Below are 13783 nucleotides of genomic sequence, written 5' to 3' on the forward strand. Positions count from 1 at the left end.
AACAGCATCTAGAGGACCATTGGCTTGCCACTCTTGGAGTAGACCACAGATACCCAGTAAGCTTCATGGCTAACAGTGTGTGTGTGTTCGGGTGGGGTTGAACTGAAGTTTCCCCAGTCCCAGTCTGACACTCTAATCATACTACACCAAAATAAGAATTCCTGCACTTTGGTATGTTGACTTTGTGTCCATGTTGTAAAACATTTGCTGCTTCACCAATCTGAATGTGTACAGGGTCAAGTCCTAACTTGTCGCTGTTGAATAGTTCCACTTTAAATTAGATTTTTGGCTCAAATAGGTGAAACTGGACAGAGTCAGAAGTTGGGATAAGGATGCAAAAAGCTGGTTTGTCCAGAAGATAGAATGCTAGAGGAAGTTCAAAGTTCAAATCTCTGTTAGTCTTGGATGTAGTGATGGCATTGGGCCTCTCTGTTTCCCAACTTGCAGCTGTAAAATGGGAATAGTGAGTTATCTCATATAGCGAGTGTGGACTGTCTCTTCTTCCTCTTCCTGTGTGTGTGTGTGTGTGTGTGTGTGTGTGTGTGTGCACAATATATATATGGAATACAGTGGTACCTCGGGTTACAGACGCTTCAGGTTACAGACACTTCAGGTTACAGACTTCAGGTTACAGACTAACCCAGAAATAATACCTCGGGTTAAGAACTTTGCTTCAGGATGAGAACAGAAATCGCGTGGCGGCAGCAGAGGGAGGCCCCATTAGCTAAAGTGGTACCTCAGGTTAAGAACAGTTTCAGGTTAAGAACGGACCTCCAGAACTAATTAAGTTCTTAACCCGAGGTACCACTGTAATAAAAATATCTTCAGCAATACAGATATTTGTCATTTTTGAGTCAGTAACAGTTATTGCAAAGGTTGATGAATGCAACATAGGACTGTCGCTTTAATAGACATATCTGGTCTGTAATAGAAACGCCCCTCCCCTTTCTGGGTATGGTTCCTTCCATAGTTAAATGGGAACTGATTGGAACCTTCACCTTGCTTTTGTAACAGGCCACAGCTGCTATGTTGAGTGTTAATCTGTTGAAGTTCCCCTGGCTCCTGCTGCTTCCTGGAATTGGAGCAGGACCCTTGCAAGGTTTCCTCACACAGTGAGTACCCTCTCCAAACCGACAGGATACTATATCTCAGAAGGTGGTTGTGCGAAGAGTGTGACCAGGTTCTTTTGCATATAGCATACCAGTACCAGCACTTGAAGGTAGGAATGGTTAATTTTGCTTTTTCTCAACTCCTTTTTTTGTGTCTTAAGTTCAGCTTGTTCCATGACCACATCAGGGTTCTCCCCCCCCCCCTGTTTTTTAAGTCTGCACAAAAATTCAATCACTTCATTGGCATTTCTTCTAAGATACTTGTTTTTGTATGCAGTGCATGTACTCCAAGCAATTTCCTATAATGTATTTTTCTATTTTATTTTCATCAAAACATGCATTTTTGTATGCCCTTTCCCCTAATTTCCCTCCCTTTTTGTGCACATATTTTGGTTGAAGAACTGCATTAGAAAATCCACAGAAGTGCATTTTTTTGAGAAGTGTTTGCATAATAGTTCAAGAATTGTCACTTGGGTGGGTTTGCATTAAGATGTGAACTGAATGCATTTCTACCCATCCCCACTTAAGGGCCCTCCATTCACATATTTTGTATGTAGATAATTTGTAAATGGATCATTTGTTTCTATTTATGTGAGAACAAATTTAAGCGCTAAGCACTGCGAGACAATGCATAACAATCTGCCCAAAATTGCAAGAGCAATCGTTGGGAAAGCTCTGGAGTCCCAAGTCAAGAGACTTAATTCATCTCAGGGCTTGCCCACACTTTTGCCCCACACTTTCCAGGCACAGACCTGCATCTGTGTCTGAGCGCTCTTCTTTCTGCCCCAGAGCTTCCCTGCAAAAATCAGCTCTTTAAGGCTGAAGCACAACCAACGGCAACTTGGGTATACCATGGATTGCCATTTGCTCTGATTCAGCAGTAAAGAGTGGGTTTTCACATGAAAGCGCCTCTGTTCCTTTTGTATTGCTACCATCACCATTGTGATGGGAGCACTGCAAGTGAGAGCTGAATGCAACAACTTTAGCAAAGGATTGTTGAGACATGGCTGCTGGGAATTAGAGGGATAGGCCAGCATCCAAGGCTCTTTACCTGCTGTTTGTTGCTCATGGTACAAAGTCAGGCAGGCAGACATATTCCTCTGGTTAGTGTAAGTCTCAGGCAGCGCCTGTGATTGAGCTGAGAGTTATTGCTTTGGCATTCATTGGGCATGTTGCTGAGAATCAATATCTCACCATAATTATCTCATTTGGCTGCATTTCGAATTGGATAACAAGGTTGAATCCTTGACCATGCCATCCTTCATTCGTTTATCCCTTCCCTGTCTCTAGCAGGGGAGGGGCAGCCCTTTGCCTCTTAAATAGCGGAGAGAAAAGAGACTGTATAATGAAACCCTCTAGCATCCTATAACATGGCCTTACCCATCTTGCGGGGGCAGGAATAGACTATCTTGTTGCCCTTTTCAGCTCCCCCAGTTTTGTAAGAAGCTGCACAGAGCTACAGAGTGATGGAGCACAGGAGGATGAGATCACAGGCTAAGTTGATGATAACAGTCGTCATGAAATTACTCTTGATGTTGTTACTGAGTCAAGCTGTTAGCTGTGTAGAGCATGCCAGTTGCTGTGGCTGATGGGTACCAGATGGGTACCTTTTTGAAGGGCAAGTGTATAACCTTTCCAATGGTTTATTCATACAAATAGGTTTAAATATTATGAATCTTTGTTTTGAAAGGCTGAGAGACAGGTTCACACATGCACTTCGCTTGATTGTCAACACCTGATAATTTGCAGCAGAACTTGCAAAACGTCTTGGGTGGAATTCAATGTTGTGCTTTTGCAACAATTCACTCTGCACAAGCATTGCATCTTGCTAGCTGGAAAGATACCCCCTCCTCTCTTCCCCATGCTGTTCTAGGGGTTCCTCCGACACCCCTGAGCCAATTTTTTTTTGGGGGGTGCAGAGGCACACAGAGGGAGCAGAGGGCAGGTGGAAGTCCTTCTGCTGATGTGGCTGGTTAGGTGAATTCTGTCCTTTATGCCTGAGGTGGTGGGAGGTTCTTTCTGTGGAGTTTGACCTGTGGTGGTTTGTGCACACATTCACTTGAAAATGATGGGTATACGCTGGGCATGAATGCGCCCTTTTTGTGTTGGTGGAATGAAAAATAAGCATATAAACAGGAGAATTCATGGATGCCAAGACCCAGGTTTGGGGCAAGTACTCTTTATTGAGAAAACCCTAGCAGAGATTTAAAATCACAAAATATGCAGTAAAGTTAGTGTGGACATGTTGTACTTCCAAGTTTAAGTTAAAAAATGGTTTACTTACAAACTCCAAAGGTCAGATTCATGCACTGCAGAAAATTGCACAGGCAATAGAACTTGGCTTAGTTACATAATCCTTCCCAAGGTGAGGGAAAGTGGACATAACTAAACCTGGCAGGACAGCCTACTCTATGGTATTAACCCCTTTGTGCATTAGACACGAGCATGTCAGTTATACGAGGCTGGTTATCCCACATTCTGTACACATAAACAGGCAGGACTGTTCTCCGAGACACACTTAAGTCGCAAATGTAATGTGTGTACTACCCAATTACAGATATAGTCTACAGCAATTTTTGTAATTGCCGTGGCCGCTTTTGCCTGTTACTGCAATCAAGGGAATGGCTGTGGATGATGGTTTTGATCTAGAGAAAGTTAGTTGTGCTTAACTCTGATGAAAACAAAGGCCACGCAGTTTTAAAGAGTCATAAAATACCATCCATGAATTTATTGTGCTCAGTTTAAAAACTAATAAAATGTTTTAGCTCTTGTGGCTGTTCTAGGGAGATTATTCTGAAAATTCACTCTAACAGTTAGACATTTCCTTCTAATCGCCAGCCTAAATTAATGGGCACTTTATATCTATTGTTCCTGTTCCAATGTTCTCTGTTAATCTAAGTAACTCTTTCACATTCTGCTGTATTAATGTTGTATTCGTAAAGTGCAGTTATCTCTCAGCCTGCATAGTAAAATAATTTCCCCTTGTTCTGAATCTCGCCTTCTCTAGGAGTCAATGCAGTAACAAAATCCAGCATTATTTTCCATTATATTACACAAAATATTGCTTTCCAAATGCACACTTTATAATTCAGTAATAGTGTTCAAACAAAACTGAGAGGGCCAGTAGCCAGCCAATATTATATGGACCAGTAGGAGCTGCTAGAATACATGTCTGTGACCTTGACAGGGATTCACTTGGACAGGATTATTTTGGGGAACTGAGATAGACTAGACAAACAGGAAACTTTATGATGGCATCTGCAGTGAGGCCAAGAGTGGGTGTCTGGGGCTTCATATATAGCTTCGATCATGTTTAACCAATGTGATAACTTTCAAATATAGTTGAACTACAGCTCCCAGAATCCCTGATTTTTGGCCATGTTGACTGGAGCTTATGGGAGTTGGAATTCAACAGCATCTGGAAGATCACAGTTTCCCCACCCTTGATTTAGGTATAAGCATGTTAAGCTGAATCAGAAAAAGGCCCTTCCAGTCCCAAGGCTTTTCCCTCTGACTGGCATTAGCTTTCCAAGAAGTTAAGCTGAGGTTTTTCCCCAGCCCTTCTTCCTGATATCCTTTTATGGGGCTTGCAGGACCTTCTTTGTGGCATAACAATGTACTCTGCTGTGGAGCTATATGCCCCCTCTGTAAATGTGCAAGTCTATAAGTATATATGAAAAGCTATTATTGCAGACTGTTCTCTCACCAAATCACCAAGAGCATAGCATAGGGGTACCTAGCATTTTGCCTGGAGACCAAAAAATTGGAAGGATACCATATTGGTTATTCCTGGATAATATGGAGGATGATAATAAAAACTGGTCTCCCCAATAGTGATGATGAACTCTGGCAAGCAAGTCTCATGCACATTAAACCGTCAACAGGGGACAGAGAAGAGGTGTGATGGTGCCTTCTTACAACCCTAATTCTATGAGGGTTGACTCATTATAGGTTTTTATGTACACCAATGTGCTGTGGGAGAAAGAGGGGGCTGACACTGTCATTGGCTGGCAATTGTTCATTGTCATAAGATCAGTTTGACCTAGTACAGGTACCACAGTGTTCTTAATCTGTGATTTAGTGTGTCTTTTCATTATTGTATTGATATTGCATATTGTTTAATATGGTTTTATTCTATTTTATTCTATTTTATTTTTATTTATGCATTTTCCAGTTGCTATTAATACATCACACATTTTCCATCATACATTGTTTCTATACAGACCTCCCAACCCATTGCTCCATAGAGTACATACACCGTAAATAGCTTTGAAACTTTTCAAGTAGATATAAAAATCTAAGAAATCAAATAATATCTGTATCCCTTTGTGAATAAATAGTGAATGATCATCTGCTTCTATACTAGATGGAATTCATCTCAGAGTCTCTTGGTACCATCTTCTTCATGTACCATCATTTTATGGAAGTACTGACTGATCTCTGCATCTTGAACCATTTGTCTATCTTGCCATAGATTATGTCTGTTGGTATGTGGTCATCTTCCATGCTGTGCACATGCCCATGTCAACTCAGCATTCTCTGAGAAGATAAAGGAGGCTTGCTGTAGTAGCCTTTGTGAGATAAGCCTATAGGCACCATCTCTTATTCAGAAGTGTCAATGCAAACAATGGAGATGGAAGCAACTAGAGTGAGCCAAGTCAGCTGCTGCAATAATAATAATAATAATAATAATAATAATAATAATAATAATAATTTTATTATTTATACTCTGCCCATCTGGCTGGGTTTCCCCAGCCACTCTGGGCGGCTCCCAACAGAACACCAATAACAACAATAATAAAGCAACAACATCAAATATTAAAAATTTCACTGAACAGGGCTGCCTTCAGATGCCTTCTAAAAGTCAGATAGTTCTTTATTTCCTTGACATCTGATGGGAGAGCATTCCACAGGACGGGCGCCACTACCAAGAAGGCCCTCTGCCTGGTTCCCTATAACCTCACTTTTTCTAGTGAGGGAACTGCCAGCAGGTCCTCGGCACTGGACCTCAGCGTCTGGGCAGAACGATGGGGGTGGAGACGCTCCTTCATGTATAATGGGCCAAGGCCACTTAGGGCTTTAAAGGTCAGCACCAACACTTTGAATTGTTCTCGGAAACGTACTGGGAGCCAACGTAGGTCTTTCAGGACATGTGCTATGTAGTAAGGTGCTATGTAATCAGGTGCCAAGAAGGGAGGCCTGGTAGATCAGCATCTTTGTCCTGATAACTACTTTCGTACCTCAGGACATTCCTGATGTGAGTGTTCAGTTCTTCCTCAAGTTGACAGTCACTGTGGATGCAAAATTTACAACCTTAGTACCAGCTCTGTCAATGATTATTATAGGATGTTGTAGAATTACTTTACAGTTTTCTTAATGCTGGTTTTGAAGGAAGAATATGTCAACAAGACAAGGACACAACTCACTAGGTTGCATATTTGAGCATGAATTCATCAAATGGTACAGTACTAAGCATATTGCCATATTGGGAGCGGCAATGCTTTTTGGAGCTTATACAAGATGCACCTCCTGACCAAACCAATGTTTTAGTACAATCAAGGGGAGGTCAGGTGACTAATACTGTGCCTTATATTTATCTGGTATTCCAATTTGCTACTCTCAAGTATACACAACTGGACAAATGAATGCCTAACATTTTGTCTATTCTCTTGCACAGAACTAACATGTTTGGTCAAGTAGAAAGGAGAGTGCTGCTCATGTTGAATTCATTCCTTAAACTGCTGTTCCCATTACATTCCCACTAGCAAAACAAGTTACCTGCACTTGATAGTGAGGCAAAATTACACTTTCTTCATATCTTTAGTGAATTGAAGGGAAGAACATTGGAGAGTATTAGTGCTATTCAACTTCTGAACTGAGAGTGTATCCATCTCTGAATGTAGCCAAGAAGTGATTGGATCTCTCCACAAATATACCATCCTTCACTCATGTGCCACCAAAGATCCACATACCAAGACTATTAAGATGTAAAGCATCTCCCAAAATGTCTCTTGAGACAGCCTCCTTGTGGGGAATGAGGTGGGGATAGGGACCTGTCCTGCAGCAGAGCTCCACTTGTACCACACTGGCGTGTGCTACACGATGTGAGCGGCTGGTTATGAGCCCCAGGGGTCTGGCTAGATTCAGGCTGGGTTATTAACACCATAAATCATGAAGACAGTCCTGAGGAAGGCTGACGAGGCTGGTGCAGGCTGCAAGAAGCATTGAGAGGGAGGGGTGGTGGCCAATGAAGTTGCTCAATGCTGCATGTTATTTTAAGAATCTTTCATTTTTATAACTATGCTGTCAGCTCCTGCAAGGGGAAAGAGAATAGAGAGAGATTCAGCCAGCTTGATTCCTGAAATTGGAGACTTCTGAGAAAAAGTTGTTTGAACATGTAGGACATTGGCCGGACTAGAAGAATGACACGGTTAGAATTGGGATGAGAACCGAGGAAAAGCTGATTCCAGAAGGACAGCAGGGACGGCCCTATCCTTAGGCAGAGTGAGGCAGCTGCCTCAGGTGGCAGAGGTTAGGGAAGCGTCAGTGAGGTGATGGAGGATGGAGCTGTCTATGCCGGATGGCCCACCTGTTTTCCTCCGCTAGCCTCTTGCCTTCAGACATCGTGGAGGACATTGCCTCATCTCCACTGCTGGGTCACATCCACACTATGCATTTAAAGAACTCTTAGACCAACAGTCATGACTTACTCCAAGGCGTCCTGGGAACTGTAGTTCATTGCTGAGAATTGTTAAAAGAAACCTCAGTGCTGCATTTCCCAGCACCTTTAGCAATTGCCACTGCTGTTAAAGTGGTATAAGAGTGCTTTAACTATATGTTGTGGCTGTGACCCTGAGGTGCCAGTCTGGTGGATTTCTGTATGTGAAGTGGAGAGGTGCCACCTTGTCCTTTGCCTCAGACAGGAAAATTTCCTGAGCCAGCCCTGAGGGACAACCGTGGAAAGTGCCATTAAGAGCAATGTACATGCTGGCAGTGCTTTGTATGGAAAACGTCCATGCAAGCAGGTAAGTGCAGGGGTTCTGTGGGAGACTCATAGGACACTAATAACAATGATACGTGTAAGGGAGGGTGAATTCCAACTTCCTTCTTTGTCTTGACTCTGATCAAGAGCATCAAGGCACTTTTACTAAAAAGGATAGTGTGTCAAGAAAGCTGCAGAAATCAATGAGCCAGGCAAACGTATCTGCATCTTAAAGACTTTGTGCCCAATAGATACAGCTTCTGTAGCTGAACACCCCCCGCCCCCAGCCTGTACCTCAGGCTGCTTGGCACAGGAATGCTGGTCATTATTATGAGGTAGTCTTTGGGTGCTCTTTGATGCACAGTCCACATGGCTGAGGGATGCATGCAGAGGTGCTAGCTTCCAAAGGAGAATGGGGGTGCGGATGTCATATCTGTGATGTCAGGACATTGGGGGAGCCAGGGGTGGAGCCAAACATGGCAGCAGCCTCCTTAACACATTACAATTCCCAGGAGTCTTTGTTGGAAGCAATGACTGTTTAAAGCAACGTCATAGTGCTTTAAATGTATGGGGTGTGTGACCTTAATTCTGAGCGAGAATTACAAATGTCCTCCCTTTTGGACCGTTGTAGTAATCAGGGTGTTGGAATATTTTGGAAAATGACTATATTAATATGTTGGCAGGTTAGGGGTGATTAATAGGGTAGCCAGGTTTGCTGATGTCAAATTGTTCGAGGTGGTTAAAACAAAGAGGGAGTATGAGTCGCTCCAAAATAACCTCTCCAAATTTCTTAGAGGTCAAGGCTTTCCCCTGGCTAACCCAAAGGGTTTGTGATTTAAGCCAGAGTCTTTCTAATTCATGTCTTATGCTCTTAGCCATGATGTTTTGCTGCTTATCTTAAGACAGAAATTCATATGTGAGGTGTGTGAAACAAGGTTCTGTTGTGGTGCAGGAGTATATTTATTGCCAGGCAGTTCTTGCCTTGTTTTGGGTGTGTTTTTTTGCTCCTTCACTGCCTCACTTGCCAAGATCAGATGTTGAGCCACAGATGTAGCATAAATATTAATGGTGACACTGTGAGACATTCCAAGCTTCTTCCTTGGGAAATGTCAGCGAGTGCCTGAGACATGTGGAATTCTTGCTGTGATTGCAATTGGCATCCATCTACGGTGCACAAAAACACTCACAGGCTGCTACTAGCTGATGTGGGCTAATCGATCTTTGTAAGGTAGGAAGCCAAGCCCGTTCTGGCAGAGATCTTTTCTGGAGCTGGCAAGGGAGCAACAGGCTGCACCTGTATGCCAAACACGATTGGGCGAAAGGGACTCATCCAGAAGGTGGCGTGGAAGAAGCAGCAAACCACAGAGGTTGAGTGCTCAATTAAAATGGGATCAGCACATTAAGAGTCCAACCTGAAGGCACAGGGCTATGTTGATGTGGCACAAAGGGAAAAGTATTCTTGCATTAGAGCTGGAGAACTGTTGGTAGTTATATAGTGGTAACATTATAGCTGTCTTAAACGGAATTCCTAGACTCAGGAAGGAGATTTTACACTTTGTCAGGCTGACAACATAGCAGGCAAAGAATGACTATTTGCTTTGTGTTTAAGAACATGAGGAGGTGGTGTTGGAAGGGGACTGGGTCTAGGGCTGTACAGGGGAGAACCTTTTCCCTTTCAGTTGTTGATAGTTTGCAAGTCCCATCATACCAACCATTCCTACACCAGCAAGTTTTCCTGAAATGTAAACTTGCCCTTTTGCAGCACTGCAAACCGAACATGGTATGTCCACCCACCAAAAGCAGAGGCTTGGAATCTGTTAGGAGCAGTGCTGTTTGCCAGGGGTTGATAGCTCTCCAGATGTTTGGACTACAATTCCCATCAGCTCCAGACAGCACAGTCATTGGGGATAATGGGAGTTGTAGTCCACAAGATTTGGAGGGCTCCACATTAGCTATGCCTCTCTAAACATTCCCAACCCTTGGCTTATTCAGAAAACCCACTGATACAGCATCCCTGGTTGGCAGCCATCCAGCCTCCCATAAAAACCTCTGACAAAGGAGGAACCACCACATTTCAAGGCAGCCTGTCAAACAACTTGTACCACCACCAAATGTTTCCTCATATTTAATCTTAAACCCTTTCCCTCGACAATTGTGTAAGCCAGCAGGGGGTGGCTTTTTCCACCTACCTTGTCCATCCTCCAGCCCTTCATGAGGGAGTTGCTTAATGCATACTTTGACTTGGCCTATTGGTAAGCTGTATGTTTACTCAAAAGTTTATCTGTGTTAAAGGAACTGTTGATTGTTGGTTTTCTAGTGTTACTCTGCACAGATTTTGTATGTCTTATTAGGTATTGTTATTGTATTACTGTAGTTATTCTTTGATTTTTGTGTGAGCTACTTTGAGCGCAGCTTTCCTTGTAGAAAATCCAATATACAGTGGTACCTCGGGTTAAGTACTTAATTCGTTCCAGAGGTCTGTTCTTAACCTGAAACTGTTCTTAACCTGAAGCACCACTTTAGCTAATGGGGCCTCCTCCTGCCGCCGTGCCGCCAGAGCACGATTTCTGTTCTCATCCTGAAGCAAAGTTCTTAACCCGAGGTACTATTTCTGGGTTAGCAGAGTCTGTAACCTGAAGCATCTGTAACCTGAAGTGTGTGTAACCCGAGGTACCACTGTATAAATAAATTGACAATGATAACCCATTAGCAGGAGCCTACCCTCTGGGTTCCATAGTGAAAGAAAACAAGTGTTCTTCATCATATATGTGACAGCCCTTCAGACGTTTGCAGGGACTTCTTCATTGTCTGAGTCTCCAGTCTCAACATACCCAACGTTTTCAACCTTCCTTATAGGACTCGGTCTCTGGGCCCCTCATCAACTTTACTGCCCTCCTTTGGACACATTCCAGTTTGTTGTTGTGTTGATACCCTCCTTGAACTGTGGTGGGGCTGTTTCAGGCCCCCCTCCCCCTCTTCTCAGGTGCTGCATCAGTCTTTGCATTCAGTTTATTTTGTATATATATATATATCTCAAACAAGGCATGCTCTGAGCTGCTGAGGTGGTTGTTGTGTGCCGAGTTTCAAGAGAGAAACCTCATTTCCCCCAGTTTTCTGTTGTTTTAGCTTTTGAGTTAAAAATGCCATCGATGAGCATTTGCCGCAGAGACCTCCTTTTATTGATCTCCCCAAGGCAAGCGTATGTGGTGCGTTGCCATCTCGGTCACCCTTTGTGTGCCCTCCTTCATTTGGTTGGCTTTTCTCTCCCAGTCAAGTGCGTCTTCGGTTCCCTGAGGCCTGGCACTTTTTGACAACTCTGCCCGGTCATGGTGCTATGGGGAAATGGTCTGCCGTCCTCCTTGTGGAGAATCTGAGGATGCTACTCTGGAAAACAATGAAAGCTGTGCATGTGGAATACTCTCAGATAGGGCTGGTTTACACATCAGATGCCTTGCTTGCAATATCTATTTTGTGAGATTCACTCATCAGAGCACATTCTCCATGGAGTGGTTTTTGATATTATGAATTTGTAGTGATGGAACATGTGTGAGCTGTTCATGGCTCCTCTTTTCATGAAGTGCGAGCTGCACGTTTTTGAAACTTGCACATCTCACTATGGAGGAGATGCATGATGGTATAAAAAAACTTGTTTTTCTCTGTCAAGATCAGTCTTGGGTTTCAAGGGGAGCAGAGCCATTCTCCTGTCTCCTCCAGAAGTCAGAGCAGCTGACAGTAATGGCCACTAATGTGGATGGCTTTAGAAGACTATTTGACAAATTTGTGGAGAAGTCTATCAGTTGCTATGCTCTACTTGTATGGTTGGTGCCAGGAATGCTTCTGAATACCAGTTGCTGGAAATCACAGGAGGACAAAGTGCTTTTGTGCTCGACTCCTGCTTGAAGGTTTCCCTCAGGCATCTGGTCAGCCACTGTGAGAACAGGATGCTGGACTAGACGGGTCTTTGGCCTGAGCCAGCAGGCTCTTCTTATGTTACGTTCATCTAAGGGCACCATGTTGAGTACCCCTGCCATCCATATTGTGTAGTTGGAGGGGATGCTGGGAAAATATAATGGTGACTGCCAGGTGCAGCTACCAAAATCACTTTGGCAACGGCAATAAAGAGCCAAAGAAAGTAAGGCAGCAACAACACAACAAATACAAATGCAACACAAAAGAATTGCAATTTTAATGAATAAATAATGAAAAGAAAATGAAAACTAATGGAGCAATAAAATGGTTTCTCTCCCCGCCCCTCTTTGCAATTCCCTACTGGAAATAGAAATAGGAAATAGGAAATAGAAACGAGCCTATTAACTCAGTTGCATGAGTGAAATTTCTCAAGGGCTATTAGAACAAGGAGAGGGGAATCTATCCCTCTTGTGTGCTCCACAAAAATAATGGCTGTGGTCTCCTCAGCAGGCTTTGCTGAGCTGATGTCCTCCAGATGCAGGGTGCGGGCTTGGTGAAAGTTACCCTACAATTTCTCTGGAGATCCAGGATTCTTGATCAAAGCTTGTCAGACAAACTCTAAAGCAGCATTTCCCATTTCATGCCTCATTAGGCCTCTGGCCACCTCTCACCATGTATATAAACTGCACCAGTCCGCCTTTCCCTTTATAGGATGATGGATGACTCTATGTTTCCCTATAGGCTTTGGATGCTTACTGATGGCTACTTTGACTGCTGTTAAAAGGGAGCTGGGCTGGAGCACATTGGAGAGAGCGCCTGGGGTGTTGCAGGATCTGGAAGGCAGAAGAACATGAGGGGATTTAGAGGGGAATCTCATGGATCCCACCAGGGCCAGTTCTAGATTAGATAGCAGAGTGTTCTCTGATGGGCTTTCTTCTCCACTGGTGCCTCCTGGCAGACTTAACTTTTGGCTGCAGGCAGCAGCGTCACCATCTGCATGCGGTGGCTGTGTTCTTCTGCCCACCATGTTAATTGCCTACAATGCTCCTGATTTTTTATTTTTTTTTGTTTGCAGTATTTTTAGTAATTTTTTGTGCTACGTTCTCACAGTGTAGCAAACACACATAATAATTAAATTGCTTTGGAATTCTGAAGCTAAGCACAGTATCTGGAGAAACCTGGAGAGCCTCTGCCGGTCCATGTAGACAATACTGAGCTAGATCGATCAGCTGTCTGATTTGTTATTAAGAAGCTTCGGGTGTTCTATATGTGTGATATCACTTGCAGTGAACAGCACAACTGCCTTTCTGCATCATTTTTAGAGTATTTACAAATATTTTGTGGAGGCTTGGTGCTCCAGGATGGATGCATTCATCTGGGCTTCTAACAATAACCACAAGGCAAACACTAGGAAGGCATCGATTTTCTGGAGTTGCCTCTTCGTCTCCTCTTAATAAATTGAGTTCCTTGAAGGCATTGCACTTCACTCCTCCAGTATCGAAGTCTACATCTTCCGTCATTTTAAGCGAGAACAGTATGGCTTCCTCCTACAAGAAAGTTCCTCTCCTCTGCTGCATAAGGGCCTCATGCATAAGAGCAAGTGTGAAAGATGCATGGGGTTTGTCAGCCAGAAAGGCTGTAGGCATCCCCTGGGTCTCTTCTCAGGCCAGTCAAAGATGGCTTATCCAAACAGAGACATGCAACATATTCACAGCAGAATCCCCATAAGGAGCAACCACATGTCTTTCATACCTCTTGATAAACTACCAGAGTATGAGCATTC

At 43.5% G+C, this 13783-nt stretch overlaps 1 long non-coding RNA gene across 1 annotated transcript in view; it reads left to right on the top strand.

Moving 5' to 3' along the window:
* Positions 1-13783, top strand: part of LOC308582932 — a 211818-nt gene that overhangs the window by 160015 nt on the left and 38020 nt on the right. The gene's annotated exons all lie outside the window — the stretch shown is intronic.

This window comes from Podarcis bocagei, assembly GCF_964188305.1.
Source record: "Podarcis bocagei genome assembly, chromosome: 3".
In the NCBI taxonomy this organism is placed as follows: domain Eukaryota; kingdom Metazoa; phylum Chordata; class Lepidosauria; order Squamata; family Lacertidae; genus Podarcis; species Podarcis bocagei.